At 45.0% G+C, this 18,055-nt stretch overlaps 1 protein-coding gene across 21 annotated transcripts in view; it reads left to right on the top strand.

Annotated features, from left to right (window-relative positions):
* Window positions 1-18,055, top strand: part of pknox2 (pbx/knotted 1 homeobox 2) — a 462,769-nt gene that overhangs the window by 166,645 nt on the left and 278,069 nt on the right. For 2 of the 21 annotated variants that reach the window (XM_072593098.1, XM_072593086.1), the window contains exon 3: window positions 2,917-2,976. The exons of the other annotated variants lie outside the window; for them this stretch is intronic. The gene's annotated coding sequence lies outside the window, so the exon portion shown is untranslated. The remainder of the gene's footprint in view (window positions 1-2,916; window positions 2,977-18,055) is intronic. 21 annotated transcript variants of the gene reach the window in all.

Below are 18,055 nucleotides of genomic sequence, written 5' to 3' on the forward strand. Positions count from 1 at the left end.
TGCATTCCACACAATTTGTTGTAAAAGAAGTTTTGTTCCTTGTATTTTTTTTACCTCTTTTGCCAATTACTTTAATTCTATGCCCTTCTGTTCTCCATTCTCCTACCTGTGGGCATAATTCCTCCCCACCTACTCTGTCGGGATCTCTCATGGTATTGAATACCCCAGTCAAATCTCCTCTCAGCCTTCACTTCTCCAAGGGAAACTTCTCTGATCAGTCTTCAGAACTCAAATTTCTCATCTCTGGAACCATGCTCATGGCACTCTTTCCAAAATCTTCACACCGTCCCCAGAGTAGGATGCGAGCAACCATCATGTTTCTCAACAGTCCAGATGTTCACTGAAACTTTCAAACCCTGGGCTGCCATTTAGATGCCAGAATTGTGAAATTGTTGTGTTGGACTGAAGTCCTGCTCTCCTGGTTTTGCTCACAGATGTTCCCTTAAATTGTGCACGTCATTTACAAGGCTGTCACTTTAGCGAGTGCTGTGTGAACCTCTGCAGTCATTTGGTATTCAGTGTATGTTGCAGTGCTGCAGCAGGTGTGAACAACTTAAGGAATGTGGTGCTTTAGGTTATTTACTGTTTAAAGTAAAAGTCTAAAAGCAAATGTCTAGGTGATATCAAGACTCATTACATATCTTTCAGCTCCAGGACCTCATATCTCAGTCTCCCTTGACCTTTTCTTCTGGTTTTTAAGTATCTACAAATCTAAACTTGATGTACTTTATTGACTACTTAATTGAAATGTTTTCCGTCTCCCATTTCTTTCAACATTTTTAGTGTTCTGTGCAATGGGCTTTAGCACCTTGTCTATTTTTGTGGAAAAGAAATATGAAGAGGTTAGTTAATGGGCATGAATTAAAATAAATTGGGACGTTGACATTTTGTTTTAGCCCTGGCCAAAATTGGTGCATGCATTTTGTGCATTTGTGCAGCCGTCTTTTGTAAATACTCTCTTCCTTCCTTCTATTTTGCAATGCCTTCCCCACTCACCCACTTTTAGAGTCATAGAGTCATACAGCATGGAAACAGACCCTTCAGTCCAACCAGTCCATGCTGAACATAATCCCAAACTAAACTAGTCCCATCAGTCTGCGCTTGGCCCACATCCCTCCAGACACTTCTTATTCATGTACTTGTCCAAATTTCTTTCAAACTTTTGTAACTGTATCTGAATCCACTACTTTCTGTGGAAGTTCATTCCACACACCAGCCACCCACTGTGTAAACAAAAATGCCTGTATCTTTTTAAAATCTTTCTCCTCTCCCCTTAAAAATACCCCACCTAGTCTTGAAATCCCCCATCCTAGGGAAAAGACAACTGTCATTCACCTTAGCTATGACCCTCATGATTTTATAAACCTCTGCAATGCCACCCCTCAACCTCCTACATTCCAGTGAAAAACCTCCCAGCCTATCCTGCCTTTAGTGGCTATCTGTGCTACAGGGAGGTTGTCAACTGGCTAGATGGCTAGTTTGTGATACAGAGTGAAACCAATATGATCATTTCGATTCCTGTACCAGCTGAGGACCACGAAGGGTAGCATGGTGGCCCAGCAGTTAGCACTGCTGCCTCACAGTGCCAGGGACCCGGGTTTGATTTCACCCTCAGGCAACACTGTATGGAATTTTGCACTTTCTCCCCATGTCTGTGTGGGTTTCCTCCCACAGTCCAAAGATGTGCAGATTAGCTGGATCGGCCATGAGAAATGCTAGGGTATAGGGACGGGGTGGGGAGTGGGTCTTAGTGGGAAGCTCTTCAGAAGGTTGGTGTGGACTGAATGGGCTGCGTAGCCTGTTTTGACATTGTGGGGACTTTATGATTATCTCCTTTTCAACCTGTTCCATTGTCTCAGGCATGGTGACTCTCAGGTTAAACTATAACCAGTCACCTCTCGAATGAGAGAGCAGCCCAATAGCATGGTAAGACTATGACAATGTTACCATTTATCTCTGCTACACTGGAGACCTGTGCATGAATAATCTATACAAATAAAGAATGAGATTAATGTTAAACCTTTTCAAGACCTTGGTACATCCCAAGTGCTTTATAGCAAATGAGACAGATTTCTGAAATGAAACAGAAATTGCTGAAAAACCTCAGCAGGTCTGGGTAGCATCTGTAGAGGGAGAGAGAGAGAGAGCAGAATTGCTGCTTCAAGTCTACTTCTGAAGTGTGGCGATGGCTGTAATGTAAAAACATCCAACAGCGATTTAAGTCATGACCACTTTATCTGTTTTTGAATAAAATTCGTTGAGAAATAAATACTGACAAAGTCAACCAGGGAATACCCTGAGTCCTCTCCAAATAGGCCATGACCTGTCCTTCTGTCCGTCTCGGAGAATGTACTGAACTTGGATTTCACTCATCTGAAAGACGCTGTGTCTGACAACATAGTCATCTTATTTCACTGGAACATTCATGGTTGGGCTTGAGTTGGCAGCATTGTAGAGAGGAAAAGCCCTTGTCCTGTATCTCATAGTTTTTTGTCACCTAAAGCAGGAGGCTAATCGTCTGGACAGTGGTGGGTTCAAGGGTAGATGCACTGAACAACAAACTGGTTCTATGAACAGAACTGTGAGGATCCTGTTGCAAAACTAAGTGAATATCAAAGGCAGCAAAGAAATCCTTGGTGTGATTATCAAAGAGGTGTACTGGACAGGGATCCAACCTTTCAGGATTTCCCTGAATTTACCACAAACTAAAGGTTAATTTGCAGACACTGATACATTCCACCTAAGAGAAAAATCTGATAAGCATTGGAGATTTTTTCGTGTTTGGGTTCTTTGTTATGGAGGGGCTCCGAACTGGAGGTGAGTCGTTAAAGACCTTTTCTCTCTTATGCTTTCATAGGATGTAATCATCCCTCACTAATTATCCTTGAACTGAATGATTTACTCGATTTTTTTCAGAGGACAGTTAAGAGGAACTCACATTGCTATGGGACTGGAATCACGTATAGGCCAGGCCAGGTAAAGACGGCAGTTTCCTTCCCTAAAGGACACTAGTAAAGTAGATAAGGGTTACAGCAGTTGATAATAGTCTCATGTTCACCAACAATGAGACTAGCTTTCAATTCCAGATTTACTTATGAATTTAATTAAAATTTTACAAGCTGTTGTGGTGGGATTTGAACCCATGTCCCAAAGCAAAAGTCTGTGTTTTTTGATTGTTAATCTAGTGATATTACCACTATGTCACTGTCAACTTAGATTGGAGATTCCTAGGATGGCATCTAGTCTAGTATTTGCTGCTGTGTATATTCTGTTTACATTTAACTGGGTCAAATTATTGCAGCCAGTTTGAAGTTACTGTACTGGATGGTCTGCTTATTCACATTACAGTGTTCAATCAGACTTAATGAAAGCTGTATTCAGCCCACACACTGCATCTTTCAACCTCTGCTGCTTTTACAGTATTCCTGCTACAAGGTGAACCTTGTTTGACTGATATGCTGCTGCTTTTTATGAGCTGAAATTTAATTCTGGCTTTTGTAGTCAATTATAATTCTAGGTTGATACTCTCTGATGGAGATAACTAATTTACAATGAAATGAAATGTAAAAGGCTTGGCCTTTCATAGGTGTGGAGCTGTAGAGCTGTGTATCACCCACGTGTTGCTTCAGTGCTTGGTGCAGTAGAGGTTGGAGTAATATTAACAACACATGCACAGCTTTTATAAAGAAAACACGAGTGCAGAAACAGAGAGTACAATCATTGTGTTTGTTCTATATACTTGCATGAGTACAAGTTATTATATTACAGGAAAGACTATGAAAGCGAAGTTAACGTTTTGGGTCCAGTGAGTTTCGGATCCTTCTGGAGCTCTGAAGAAAGATCACTGGGACCCGAATTATTAACTGTTTACTTTGTCTTCAGATGCTGCCTGACATGCTGAGTTTTTCCAGCAATTTCCATTTTTGGTTTACAACTTTAGTACCAGTTGAGTGCTTAACTGAACTGTTCCAGTAACACTGGCATCTATCCAACAGTCTGGAAGTTTGCCCAGGAAATTGTCCAATTGACAAAAGCAAAGTAATTGGGTCTAGCTAATTACTACCCATCAGTTGACGCTCAAAGTTATGGAAGATGCTGTTGATCATTCTACCAAGCAGCATTTACATAGCAATGAACTGTTCATCAGTACTCTGTTTGGGTTCTATTAGATCCTTTTGATTCTTTACTTCATTACAATCTTGACCAAACATGCACAAAAGAGTTGAATACCAGAAGTGAGGCAAGAGTGATTGCTCTTGACATCAGGGTTGTATTTGACTGAATGTAGCATCAAGAAGCCCTAGCAAAACTGGAATCAATGGGAACCAAGGGGAAAACTCTCTGCTGGTTAGAGTCATACCTGACACACAAGATGGCTATGGTTGTTGGAGGTTAGTCATCTCAGCTCTAAGACATTCTCTGCAGCAGTTCCTCAGGGTAGTGTCCTAGATCCAACCATCTTCAGCTGCTGCATCAATGGCGTTCACTCCATCTTCAGGCCTGAAATTAGAATGTTTGCTAATGATTGTACAATGTTCATTCTTAACTTCTTAAGTACTGAAGCAGTCCGTGTCTAGATGCAGCAAAATCTGGGCAACATTCAGGCATGCACTAATGAATAGCAAGCAACATCTATGCTACACAGTGCCAGACAATGGCTATCTTCAGCAAGAGAGAATGTAACCATTTATTCCGATATTCAATGACATTGCCATTGTTGAATCCCTCACTATGAGCTTCTGAATGTTACTGTTGACCAGAATTTGAACTTGATCAGCCAACAGCTTCTGGTTGGGTGGGTTGGGCTTGCAGTCATTGGAGTTTAGAAGGTTGAGAGGAGATATTATTGAAGCATGTAAGATTCTTAGGGGTTTTGGCATGATAGATGCAGAGTGGGCTGTTTCCTCTTATGGGAGAATCTAAGACCAAAGGGCATAATCTCAGAGTACGGAGTTGCCCATTTAAAACAGAAATGAAGAGAAATGTTTTGTTGAGGGTGCTCAATCTGTAGAATTCTTTACCAGAGGGCTATCAAGGCTGTCCTCTTCAATCACTGTAGTTAATGTGGTGTGAGTAGACCCAGTGTGATGTGGAGTTCCATGATTTTTGAGCCAGAGATCCTGAAGGGATGGTGAAATATTTCCAAGTCAGGGTGATGAGTTGCTTGGAGGGGAATGTGCAGGTGATGGTGTCCCCGTGTATTTGATGCCTTTGTCCTTCTAGATGGGAGTGCTTGTGAGTTTGGTAGGTGCTGAAAAGAAATATTGTTACATTTCTGCAGTGCATCTTGTAGACAGTGGACCATCCTTGTGTGCACGTGCTCATGCACACATTTGAAAATTTGAGAATGGACAGATGGGTTGAACAGTCTCTCAAGAGAGTGTCTGCGTTCTCCAATTGTGACGGAAGGACAGGCGAATAGTGAAATGGTGGTAAAAGTTGCTATTTTTAAAAAGTTAACGATTTAGGGAGCAGTTCTGCTTGTTCCAAATGTACAAATAAATGTTTTTATTAATGGGATCTCTCTGATCATGGCAGCTTTTACAAACCCTGCCCTTGTTGTGCCTCAGTGCAACAGTGTTTCCTGTTTTTCACTCATTGAGATAGGCACAGATCTCAGAAAATTACTGTTACTGAGATCCCCATAAACCTGCTTGCAAGAGAATATCTGAGGTGGAGTTGTGTTTTCCAGTGTGAGGGCACCAATCCAAATTGGCTGGAATCGGCAGTGGAAGCACAGCCCAGCATTTAGTGGGAAACACAAAGGAAATGTTGTGGAAAAGCAGCAGAACCTGCAAAAAGAGAAGAGGGGTGATTTTGTACGTCTTTTTCGCAATAGTTACAATAAAGGATCAACATTGGGAACGTTTACCTGCCTTTTCCCAGTAGAGGTGCCATCTGATCTATTGTTCATTTCCTGTCATTGCACTTTTCCCAAATGCCCTACACCAAACACTTGATTAAATTCAATTAGAGGTTGGCTTGCACTAAATGGTGTTCAGTAAGTTTGCTGCTGTGTGGGGGTCAGTGATTGATGCCAGTATGTTGTGTTTGCATTTACAGGGTGTGATTACAAAGTGACTGCCCACCATCAGGTTCTCAGTTGCCAGCCTCAAACACTGAGTGTGCAATATGATATCCACACACCAGGGGATTTAATATTTTTGTTGCCCAGTTTGGCTAAGCAGTGGGCAATTTTGCATGTTCAAGGTTTCAGTTCACATTGCCAACACCCTGAAAATACCAATGGGATTGATTTTTATATTTAATCACACTCTGAAGTCTCTTGCACAACGTGTGTCTGGTCTTTGTAATCTGATGTCAAGTTCAAAACATTCTCAGCTGCCATTCTTGATGTTTTGTAGGGTGAATGTAACCAAAGCACTGTTTTGAGGAGGAACAGGGGGAGTTCTAGCTGGTGTCTTAGCCAATCCCTACCCCTCAACAGACATTACGAAAAGTAGTTTACCTAGTTGTTATCGCTGCCATTCGTGGGGGCTCACTTTGTGCAAATTGGCTGCTGCTTTTCTTGCATTTCAACACTGCCTGTACTTCAGTTGTTCTTAATCAGCTGTACAGTGCTTTAAGAGGACCTAGCATGAAGGATATGATATAAATGCAAGCATTGTCTTTGACTGAATTGATCATTTTATCATGAGCTTAATTCCCTCTCCTCCCATCCCTTTGAAAGGATTAAGCTTGAAGCAATATGCAGCCTTATGAACTGTCATTGTCCTTGAGTACCTCGCCTGTGAAATGATCATTCCTACAAGACATCTCTGAGTGATGGTTGATGGGCTATTTTGACGTCGGGGTCAAAGCTTTCAGGGTCACAACTAATTCTCCCTGCACACAAAGGGGCAAGTGTCAAAACCTAGAGAGCAAAATCGGGGAGAGTGGCAAGCATTCGCTTCTCTATCATGGTGATATTCCCAATTATAGTAACAGCTGTGGTCACACAATCTGCAAATCTGGTGGCAATCTAGGCCATTCCGACTTTGTGTAAACTCAGAGAGTGAGGCTACTAAACCACATTAAGAACCTTTTTAATGCACTGAACCCAAACGTAACCATTCTTGGTCAAGGAGGACAAAGAGATGAAGTGCTAATACTTAGCATTGGGTTTACTGAACTGTGTTGAGCTCAGGCGTGGTGGGGGCATAAAGGAAGGTGGTCAGTAATGAACAATAACCTAGTGATAACTCCTGTTCTGGATTAGTGTATGATGACCACGATTGGAGAAATGCATGTCTGGAGACTTCACGGGGTGACTAAATGATCTTGACTTCCATGAGGAGTGTTCTTTACCTCAATAGACCAGGAGGCATTCACTTTAACATCTGTAATACCTGGATGCTAGCACAGACCTGGAACCTAAACGTAGTAGCCTGATCTCTGCATCGACAAGATCGGGGTAAAACCGAGAAACTTTATTTTCAGAACCTGCCTCTATCCCCTGCAGACCCCAGAAAAGGTCGACCAGCTTTGTGGAATTCTATTTATGGCTCACACTCATCTGGGTAGCTGCGGACTGGTTCCACACAACCTCCATGGCTGTTCTATTCACCTGAATCAAAGTTGCAACCAGAGATGTTTCTGTGGAGCTTCACCCGGAGATTTTGAAGTTTGTAATACAGTGGACCCCAGCCAAGCCACACAAACTCCCTGGCATGATAAAAATGTCTCTTTAAAAATATGTTCTCGTGGACAATTGGGTGCCAGCATCCTGCATTTGTGACACCCTAATCCTGGCTCATTAAAACCAAGTGAGGATTAGTTAGCTCCACAAGCTTGGCTTTGTATTTATTATGCTTGTAGAACACTATTTTACTGGTTGAGCTTTCAGGATGGGAAGGGGGGGGTGGGGGAGTGTATGGTATTGTGGGAGCTGGAACGATACAACAGCTGCAGAGCAGCTGCTGGCAGTCCCTGCTGGGGTAGAATGTAACCCTCCTCCAGGGGGGTCAGAGTTATGGTATGTCTGTCGCTGCGGCAACCAACCAGAGGTTCACATTCTCCGAACAATTCTGCTTCTGAGCTGCATCTTCCAGTTTGTTCAGCAGAAGGGAATGTGGCGAGTGCGTATGAGGAGAATAAGGGCCGTCTGTCAAATAGAGATGAAGCTTAACAAGAAAGTGTTTGTAGTTGCAACATTCCCTGGTCTGGGGCCTCAGAAAAATATCGAACTTTTCCACAAAGCATCTCTCCTGTTTGCCGTTTCAACGAAAAAATGTTTGCTCCTGATTTCTTCTTTTAGTTTCTTCTTTCTCTCTCTGTCCTCACCCCCCACAAATACAAAAAAAAATTTTTGTATCTGAATGAATTCACGTCGTCATGTTGGAGGTATATTTATTCAGCAAAGGAAGATATTCATCTTATCCTCAGGATTAGGGAGGAGTGGGGAGAAACCAAATGTGAATGCCAGGGTAGTAGGAATTTAATTTCCCGTCTCCCGGTTGGGACTGTCAGGGCTGCTGTGAATGGAAGGGTGCAGTTCCTTACCTTGGGCAAAGAAATGAAACTATTTTTGACACACTGAGAACTGAGCAAGGTTTCTAACAGCACTATTTTCCGTCCCTCTATTTTGTGTCTACACCTTTCCGAAACGTGCATTCCCCAACAATGGGCAAGTTGTTGGCTTAGTGCCTTGAGAGATTAACCCCAGTTAGGGTGTTTCAGCAGAAGAGCTAATTCATACAGTGACCAGTTCCATTATGGAACGACAGGAAATCATCTGAGGTGATTCACTGGAATGTTTTGTCACTAACACATGAGGAGTGATGATAGGGCAGGTGACCTAAAGGTTAGACTAAGAGCGAAATACCATAGAGCATCTTAAAAAGAGAGAGCTGGAGACAAAGATAACTCCAGAGTTTTCCTTTGTTCTGTTACACACATTCCCTCCTCTGGTGAGCCGATGGTGTCAGCTCTATTGTAGTGGATTGCACTTTCCTATTGCTGCCAAGTAGTCAATGATGGTGAGTGTCCTCTCTCCTAGGGCACAACTGAGTAGTCTGTGGGTGGCCAACTGACACTAATGACTGGCTGTCACGAATGCAGGATGTTCCCAATGACGGGGACTCCAGAACTAGGGGATCACTGTCTAAGGGTACTGGGTAGGCCATTTAGGACTGAGAGGAGGTGAAAAGTCTTCACCCAGAACGTGGTGAGCCTGTGGAATTCTCTGCCACAGAAAGCGTTTGAGGCCAAAACATTGAATGCCTTCAAGGAGTTAGATATAAGATAAAGGGATCGAAGGGCATGGGGAGAAAGCGGGAATAGGGTGTAGAGATGTATGATTATCCATGATCATTTGAGTGGCAGAGCAGGCTAAAAGGGCCAAATGGCTTACTTCTGCTTCCAGTTTCTATGTTTTATAGTGCCCAATGGCCAGCTACTGGAGCAGTGGATCTGACCATTTCCCAGCTATGAAAAGCTTCTAAACTCGAGGCTGAGGGATGGACTTATTGGTACCTACTGTTATTCAAAGTGAATTCACCTCTTTGGACGGAATTTTCTGGGATCCCTGAGGATGGGGATGATATGGGGCTTCAAGGGAGGTGTTACTTTCAAGGGGGTGCCAATAATGTGCAGCTCTGGGGTGATGGTGGGACAGGAATCTTGCCTCCCTATATCCAATTCATGTGAATGAAAAACAAAAACAGAAGTAGCTGTGAAAGCTCAGCAGGTCTGGCAGCTTCTGTGAAGAGAAATCAGAGTTAATGTTTTGGATCCAGTACCCCTTCATCAGAACTGGACCTGAAACAATAACTTTGATTTCTCTCCACAGAAGCTGCTAGACCTGCTGAGCTGTTCTGCTACTGCTGTTTTTCTTTCTGATTAAGTTCACTGAGAGCCTGTTGAAGGGGAAGGTGGGTGTATTTAAAGCAATTTTTTTTAAAAGGGCAAGCAAATTTGGAACTGTTGCGGGGATGTGAGCCCACGGTGGAGTGCAGACACAGGTCATCGTGTCAGCCCCGTGAGAGGGTCAGTGGGGCAACAAGCTGCCGTGCATTGGGTACGAGGGTGGTCTTGACTCTGTACAAGTGGCAGGAGTCAATGTCCTGGCATCATGGGGGCAGAAGAACAGGGAGTGAGGCTGCTAAGGGCATTGGAATGGTCCACTGCACAGACCAACGACTCTCTCTTACAATATGGCATACCCATCGTTTGGCAATGAAGAGAGACTCCCTTTGCAGGAAAGCAGGAAATGCAGGAAAGGAGGGAAGGTCATCATGAAATTCAGGCCAAACACTCAATAGAGGGTTGACCACTGAAGTTGGAGCTATATGCAGGTGAGAGAACAAGGAGTCTCCCGCTCCTTTTTTTATTTCAAAAATATACTTTATTCATAAAATATTTTGATGATCTGTACAATTGATCATGCCACATATCTGTAAACATTCCATTTCTTTGCATACAGAGACAGAGTAATCATTCATGTATACAGGTCTGTACGATTACTATCCACATATTTAGCTGGGAGGTCAGCGGAGCCCCCTTACTGCGTCGGACCCCTGTGCTTAGGCAGGCAGACAGTACACGGTGGTCTTTCCCCACCGCGCCTTGGCGGCAGCTGCCCCAAGCTTCAGCGTGTCCCTCAACACGTAGTCCTGGACCTTGGAATGTGCCAGTCTGCAACACTCAGTCGGGGTCAACTCCTTCAGCTGGAAGATCAACAGGTTTCGGACCGCCCAGAGAGCGTCCTTCACCGAGTTGATGATCCTCCAGGCACCGTTGGTGTTCGTCTTGGTGTGCGTCCCGGGGAACAGGCCGTAGAGCATGGAGTCCCGCATCTTGGCGCTGCTCAGGACGAACCTCGACAAACACCACTGCATTCCTCTCCAGACTTCTTCTGTGTAGGCACATTCCAGAAGGAGGTGTGTGATAGTCTCGTCCCCCCTGCAGCCGCTTCGAGGGCAGCGTGCGGTGCGGCTGAGAGTCCGGGCGTGCATAAAGGATCTCACAGGCAGAGCCCTTCTCACCACCAGCCAAGCCATGTCTTGGTGCTTGTTGGAAAGTTCTGGCGATGAAGCATTCTGCCAAATGGCTTTGACAGTCTGCTCAGGGAACCGCTCGACAGGATCCGCCCTCTCCTTTTCCCGAAGGGTCTCAAGGACACTACGTGCTGACCACTTCCTGATGGACTTGTGGTCAAAGGTGTTTTTCTTCATAAACTTCTCCACAAAGGACAGGTGATACGGAACAGTCCAACTACTTGGAGCGTTCCACGGCAGCGAGGCCAGGCCCATCCTTCGCAACACCAGGGACAGGTAGAACCTCAGTACATAGTGACACTTGGGGTTTGCATACCGGGGATCCACGCACAGCTCGATGCAGCCACACACAAAGGTGGCCATCAGGGTGAAGGTGGCATTGGGTGTGTTTTTTCCCTCGTTGCCCAGATCTTTATACATCGAGTCTCTTCGGACCTGGTCCATCTTTGATCTCCATATAAATTGGAAGATGGCCTGGGTGACTGCAACGGCACAGGTTCTTGGAATAGGTCAGACCTGTGCCACGTATAACAGCAATGACAGTGCCTCACACCTGATGACCAGGTTTTTTCCCGCAATGGAGAGCGACCGTAGCTTCCATCTGCCCAGTTTCTGCCTCACTTTGCTGATGCACTCCTCCCAAGACTTGGCGCAATCCCCAGCCCCCCCAGTACCAAATACCCAGCACCTTCCAGTGGTCGGTCCTGACGGTGAAGGGGTTTGAGGATTGGTCGGCCCAGTTCCCGAAGAGCATGGCCTCGCTCTTGCCTCGGTTTACCTTGGCCCCTGAGGCCCGATTGAACTAGTCACATATGCACATGAGTCTGTGCATGGACAGCGGATCCGAGCAGATAACGGCAACATCATCCATGTACAGGGAGGCCTTAACCTGCAGGCCCCCACTGCCAGGAATAGTCACCCCTCTCAGACTCGCATCCTTCCTGATGGACTCGGCAAATGGCTCTATGCAACACACAAACAAGGCGGGTGAGGGGGCATCCCTGCCTGACTCCAGATCTGACTGGGAAGTTATCTGATTCCCACCCATTGATTGAGACTGCACTGACAATGTGGGTGTAGAGCAGTCTGATCCAATTGCAGATTCCCTCCCCAAAGCCCATTTTGGAGAGAACATCTCTCATATACCTGTGTGATATCCTGTCAAAGGCTTTCTCCTGGTCCAGGCTGATCAGGCAGGTGTCCAACCCTCTGTCCTGCACGTAGGCGATCGTATCCCTGAGGAGTGCGAGACTCTCAGCGATGTTCCTGCCCGGTACAGCACAGGTTTGGTCAGGGTGGATCATCGACCCCAGAGCAGACCTGACCCGGTTGGCAATAACCTTTGGCAGAATTTTGTAATCTGCATTCAATGGTGAGATTGGTCTCGAATTTCTGAGTTCCTTCCTCTCCCCCTTCTGCTTGTAGATGAGGGTGATGATGCCTTTCCTCATGGATTCACTCGTGGTACCTGCCTGAAGCATACTGACATACACCTCCAGCAGGTCCTGGCCAATCAAGTCCCACAGAGCGGAATAGAGCTCGACCGGTAAGCCGACGCTTCCGGGAGTTTTATTCTTTTCGAAGGACTCGAGGGCCTTGGTCAGCTCATCCAGAGATAGCGGCTGGTCCAGCATCTCCCATGTTCTGTCGTCTAAGACCTCAGTGATAGAGGACAGGAACGACTGGGAGGCCGCGCTGTCGGTCGGCTTCATGTCATACAGACTGACATCGAAGGATTTACTGATCTTCATGATGTCAGCCTGAGATGACGTTATCGAGCTATGTTCTTCCTTCAGGCTGCTGAGCACAGAGTTCTCTTTTTGCACTTTTTGGAAGAAGAAACGTCTCGTCCTGCTCCACCGAGCGGATCCTGGACCGGAAGATTATCTTGGAGGCCTCCGAGGCAAAGAGCGAGGCTTGCTGGCCCTTCACCTCCTTGAGGTCCTCCATGACATCAACCCCCATCGTCTGCAGCAGGAGCAGGTTCTGCATACTTTCCTGGAGTTGGGACAGTTTTCCCCGCCTCTCTCTTGCCTCCTGAACACCTTTTGAGGGCAAAGAACCTCTTGATGTTCCCTTTTACTGTTTCCCACCAGTCCGCTGGGGAGTCAAAGAGCGGCTTCACGGTTCTCCAACCTGCGTAGTCCCTCTTGAGCTCCTCAATGTTTCCCGGGGTCAACAGCTTTGTGTTCAGCTTCCATGTTCCCTTACCAGCCCGCTGCTCATCCTGTAGGTGACAGTCAGCCAGCAGGAGGCAGTGGTCAGAGAAGAACACCAGCTTGACGTTGGTGGATCTGACCGAGAGTGTTCGGGAGTGTAATGGTCACAAAAAAACTGTGCTCCCAATTGCCAAAGGTCTTGCAGTCCTGCTCATACTGCCTGTGCCAATGGCTGTTAAATCACAGTGACCTTGAATGTCACGTCTGGCTCTTTTTAACCAATTAACTGTGAACTTTAGTGGCATCTGCATTTTGCTGGTCATGGATACCTCCTTTGCCAGAGCTGCACAGTTAATTTATTTAATGCCTGATGTGGCCTTATAGGATAAGAGGGTTTTATATTCGAAACAGCCAATCATCAGTTGCAGTCTGTGGCTATGATGACACCCCCTGACCAGACAGTTAGATTGGTTGGTTGAGCGACAGGAAGGATTTCCCCACCCTCAGCAGCAACTGATTTATGACCACACTTTGGCCGTGTGCACACTCACTTTCCTGGCAGATGCTGTGAGTCCTACACGCTCCTGATCCTCAGATGTCGCCTCACCAGCTGTGCTTTTCCAGCATCACACTTTTTGACTCTGATCTCCTGTATCTGCAGTCCTCACTTTCTTCTACATCCTCTGCCTGTCCAGGTTGCCTCAGCTCTATCCCTTGCGTTGGCTCTGAGCGGATGGCAAATGCTTTGGAAAGGTGGCGACTGATGTCTCAACTGGGGGCCCAGTCAGAGACACAGTTGAGATCCACCCCGTCCACCTGCTTGGCAGGACAGTCATTGAGCAGGTACATCAGCCTTCTGTCTTGAGTGACCTGGCAGCACTCTCCAAGGGGTACTGTGGTCCATTACACTCTACACAACATTGCTCTCCCAATGTGTTAGCTTTGATTGGCAATATTAGTCTCGAAGGTGATTGCTCATTATGGTTGGGGGCATTGGAGATGGAAGGAGGTGATGGTGAACCTAGAGGGGCTCTGGCTTCAAAAGAAGCTGATCTCTTCCTCTTTCCCTCCTGTCATCCTCTGGGAAAAGGGTCTTGTTTCTCACCTTCATGTCTCCAGAATTGGATCTCGGTTTGCACTGATGAAGTGCGGTTCTGTCCTGCACTGTGTGTCAGGTCTACAGCGTAAGCTGTCTGATGAAGTGGAAGCCTTTGACATAATCAGCAGATCTTTTACCCTGAACAGCCTCAGAGATGGCTGACGTACAGTGTCTGATCAAGCTCCTACACTTCACCTGGACTCAATGGGGACAGGACTGAAAATGGATAGAAAATAAATCTCCTGGAAACAAGACTGTCCTGTAAATCTGAACTTTATTCAGAATGCTAATCCAAAAACAGGTCCATCGCCTGTCTCCTGCCTCTGCTGAAATGGAAACAGTTTGGGCTTTGCTAGTCTAGTCCAATGTGCAGTGTCTTATACCACAAAGAAGACGGACACTGTGCTTTACCACATCTTTTTGACGTCTCGACATACTTCACAATGTATGAATTCTGAAGTGTTGTCACTGCTGTATCTTTGGAAATATTCAGCAAGTCAAAATGTATTGACGGTTGGTGAGAACAGGGAGCTAATGCCACAATCAGCCAAAGGAGAAAGTGAGGACTGCAGATGCTGGAGATCAGAGTCGAGAGTGCAGTGCTGGAAAGACACAGCAGGTCAGGCAGCATCCGAGGAGCAGGAGAATCGACATTTCAGTTATAAGCCCTCCTGATGAAGGCCTTATGCCCGAAACATCGATTCTCCTGCTCCTCAGATGCTGCCTGAAAGGCTGTGCTTTTCCAGCGCTGCACTCTCGACCTCCAATCAGCCATCTTTTTATCAAACTAAGGGACCAGATTGAGGGGTTGAATGACCCCCTCCTGCTTCACATGGTCACAAAGATAGCAAGATTGCATCAGCAGCAATGAGACGAATGATCACTTGATCTGTTCTGGAGGGTTGGCTGACGATGCCAGTCTGGGCATTAAAGATAAGTCTTATTTGTTCTGTGTTCAGCTGATGGATATTCCTAATTTTTCTAAAATGTTTCCTCAAATGACCACCTTTCAGAGACACTGGTATGGTCAGTGATGGCCTTCCTGCTTCAATGATAGTCTCCAAAATTGTTCAATCCACAAGGATTTAGTATTTACTCTATTTTTGTGATTAATATGTTGCTGATAGGTATTTTGATAGAACTTTGTGGAATTGTGAGGTGAGATCAGCTGTGATCTAATTGAATAATGGGGCAGACAGAAAGGGGCTTGAATAGTCTATTGCCCTTCCTGATGAAGGGCTTTTGCCCGAAACATTGATTTTCCTGTTCTTCGGATGCTGCCTGACCTGCTGTGCTTTTCCAGCACCAGTCTGATCTCTACTCTGGTTTCCAGTATCTGCAGTCCTCACTTTTTTGCCCTTCCTGTGTGTCAGTGGCTCCTTTGAGTTAATAATATGGTTTGGATCAGAAAAATCAGTTCAATTCTCGGTCTATTCAGAGTTAAGTAATTGCAGGCAGAGCAAGGACCTTGACTGTCTGGGTTCAGACCAGAAATATGAGGAGGTTCCTGCTCGATATCTATCCAGTGACGATTGGAGGAGCTTTTGTAAAGGACACGTTCAAGTTTCCTCAGATAAAGTTCTGTTAATCCAAATGATTATTGAACCACGAGCTTTGATTGTGATAGATCAGCATCCACATGCAAACACTTTACTGTCATGTGGGATCCTTAATTGCTGACCTTGACTTACCTGCCTTCTGTCCTTAAAAGTTTCATGACTTGAAAGAACTAGAACTGAAAAGCAGGGTAACATATATTTTCTTTCTGGTACCTAAGTCTAACTTTCCCCCTAATTTAATGAACACGCCGACCTTGGTTTCAATGTAACTGCTGCATTTTCATGAACACTAAATGTCAGAAACCAAACTTTGCCGGTTTTAACCATTGCAAGAAGTTTAAGGTTAAAACCAGGACTGTCGGTTTGGATAGAATTAGGCAAAAGTGAGGACTGCAGATGCTGGAGATCAGAGTCTAGATTAGAGTGGTGCTGGAAAAGCACAGCAGGTCAGGCAGCATCTGAGGAGCAGGAAAATCGGCATTTCGGGCAAAAGCCCTTCATCAGGAATGAAGACCTGGATTGAATGGAATTGGTTAGTTGGGAGAGTGTAGACCATTGAACAGATTGCTTATTAACAAGATAAAGAAGAAGGAGCTGCCATAAGGAAATTAGTCTCATGTAGCTGTGGTCATTGCTGGGCGATTGGTGGAAGTGGAGAACAGGTCAAAGGCTGAAACATTAGATTTTGAGTTTCTGTCTTGTACAGCTGATGGGATTGGTCTTGAGGCGAGTATGCAAATCAAACTGGATGCACTAACGATTGTTGCAACAATTTGACTTTAAAAAGAGCAGTAAAACATTATAGGGAACTTCACTGGAACATTGCCAAGTGGAATCCAACAACGAACTGTTTTAGAAAGGTGAAGTGATAGATTTTGAGCAGCATCTTCAGCGAAGGCAGAGAGACAAAGTTAAGGAAGGGAAGTGATGGCGTGTTCAAAATGTGCAAGAGGCCATCAGTCTTAGAGGTTGAAGGACTTGGAAAAAAGTAACTGTATATATTTTCTTCTGTGGTGGATAGGGATTTAAAATATTGACAAAATTGACCATGGGCAGATAAGAAATGTTTGTTATGCCGAGCAGTGTTGTGACTTGGCGTGCACTGTCTGAAAGGGTAATCGAAGCAGATTCAATAGTAACTTTCAAATGGGAATTGTTACACACTTGAAAAGAAAATACTTTGCAAATCATCTAGAAAGCAGCCAGTTGGACTGATTTCAAAGGCCTTTTAAAAGAGCTGCCATGTATTGTCTCCTCTTGTGCAATATGATTCAAGAATTTTGAATTGAGAATTTATACTTTTTTTTAAATGAAGAATTGAGCTTGTTTTGAGACCAATACATTTTTACTCGTTTGTGGGATGTGATGTCGCAGCCTGGGCCGGCATTTATTGACTGTAATTACTTGCCCTGAGAAGCTGATAGTGAGCTGCCTGCAGTCCTTTAGTGTTGGTCAATCCCATTAGGGAGGGTGTTCCAGGATTTTGGCCAAGTGACACTGAAGGAACAGTGATGTATTTCCAGGTCAGGATGGTGAGTGACTTTCAGCTGACTGCCCTTATCCTTCGAGATGCAAGTGGTTGTTGGTTTGGAAGGTGCTGTCCAAGGAGCTTTGGTGAATTTCTGCAGGGCACTTTGTGGATAATGTACACTGATGCCAATGAACATCAATAGTTGCGTGAGTGAATATTTGTGGATGTGGTGCCAATCAATGGACTGCTTTGTCCTGTATGAGCTTCTTGAGTATTGTTGGAGATAGACCCATCCATCAGGCAATTGGGGAGTATTCCATCCTGCTCCTGATGTGTACCTTGTAGATGGTGGACAAGCTTTGAAAAGTTAGGTGTTATTCACTGTCGAATTCCTAGCTTCTGAGCTGTTCAGTATTTATTTGCTATTCCAGTTCACTTTCTGGATGCACAAAATATTAATAGTTGGGATTCAGTGATGGTAATGTCATTGAATGTCAAGAGACTATTAGATTCTCTGTCTGGTTGAAGATGATAATTGCCTGGCATTTATGTGGGTTTGAATGTTCCTTGCCACCTGTCAGCCTAACCTGTATATTGTCTGGGTTTTGCTGCATTTGGATACAGTCTCCATCAGTGTTTGAGAGGTCACGAATGGCGCTTAATGTTCCCTCATCAGTGCATGAGGTCAAGTCATTGATGAAGCAGCTGAAAATGGTTGGGCTAGGACATTACCTGAGGAATTCTTGCAGAGATGTCCTGGAGCTGAGATG

Source organism: Chiloscyllium punctatum, chromosome 23 (assembly GCF_047496795.1).
Source record: "Chiloscyllium punctatum isolate Juve2018m chromosome 23, sChiPun1.3, whole genome shotgun sequence".
Classification (NCBI taxonomy): Eukaryota; Metazoa; Chordata; class Chondrichthyes; order Orectolobiformes; family Hemiscylliidae; genus Chiloscyllium; species Chiloscyllium punctatum.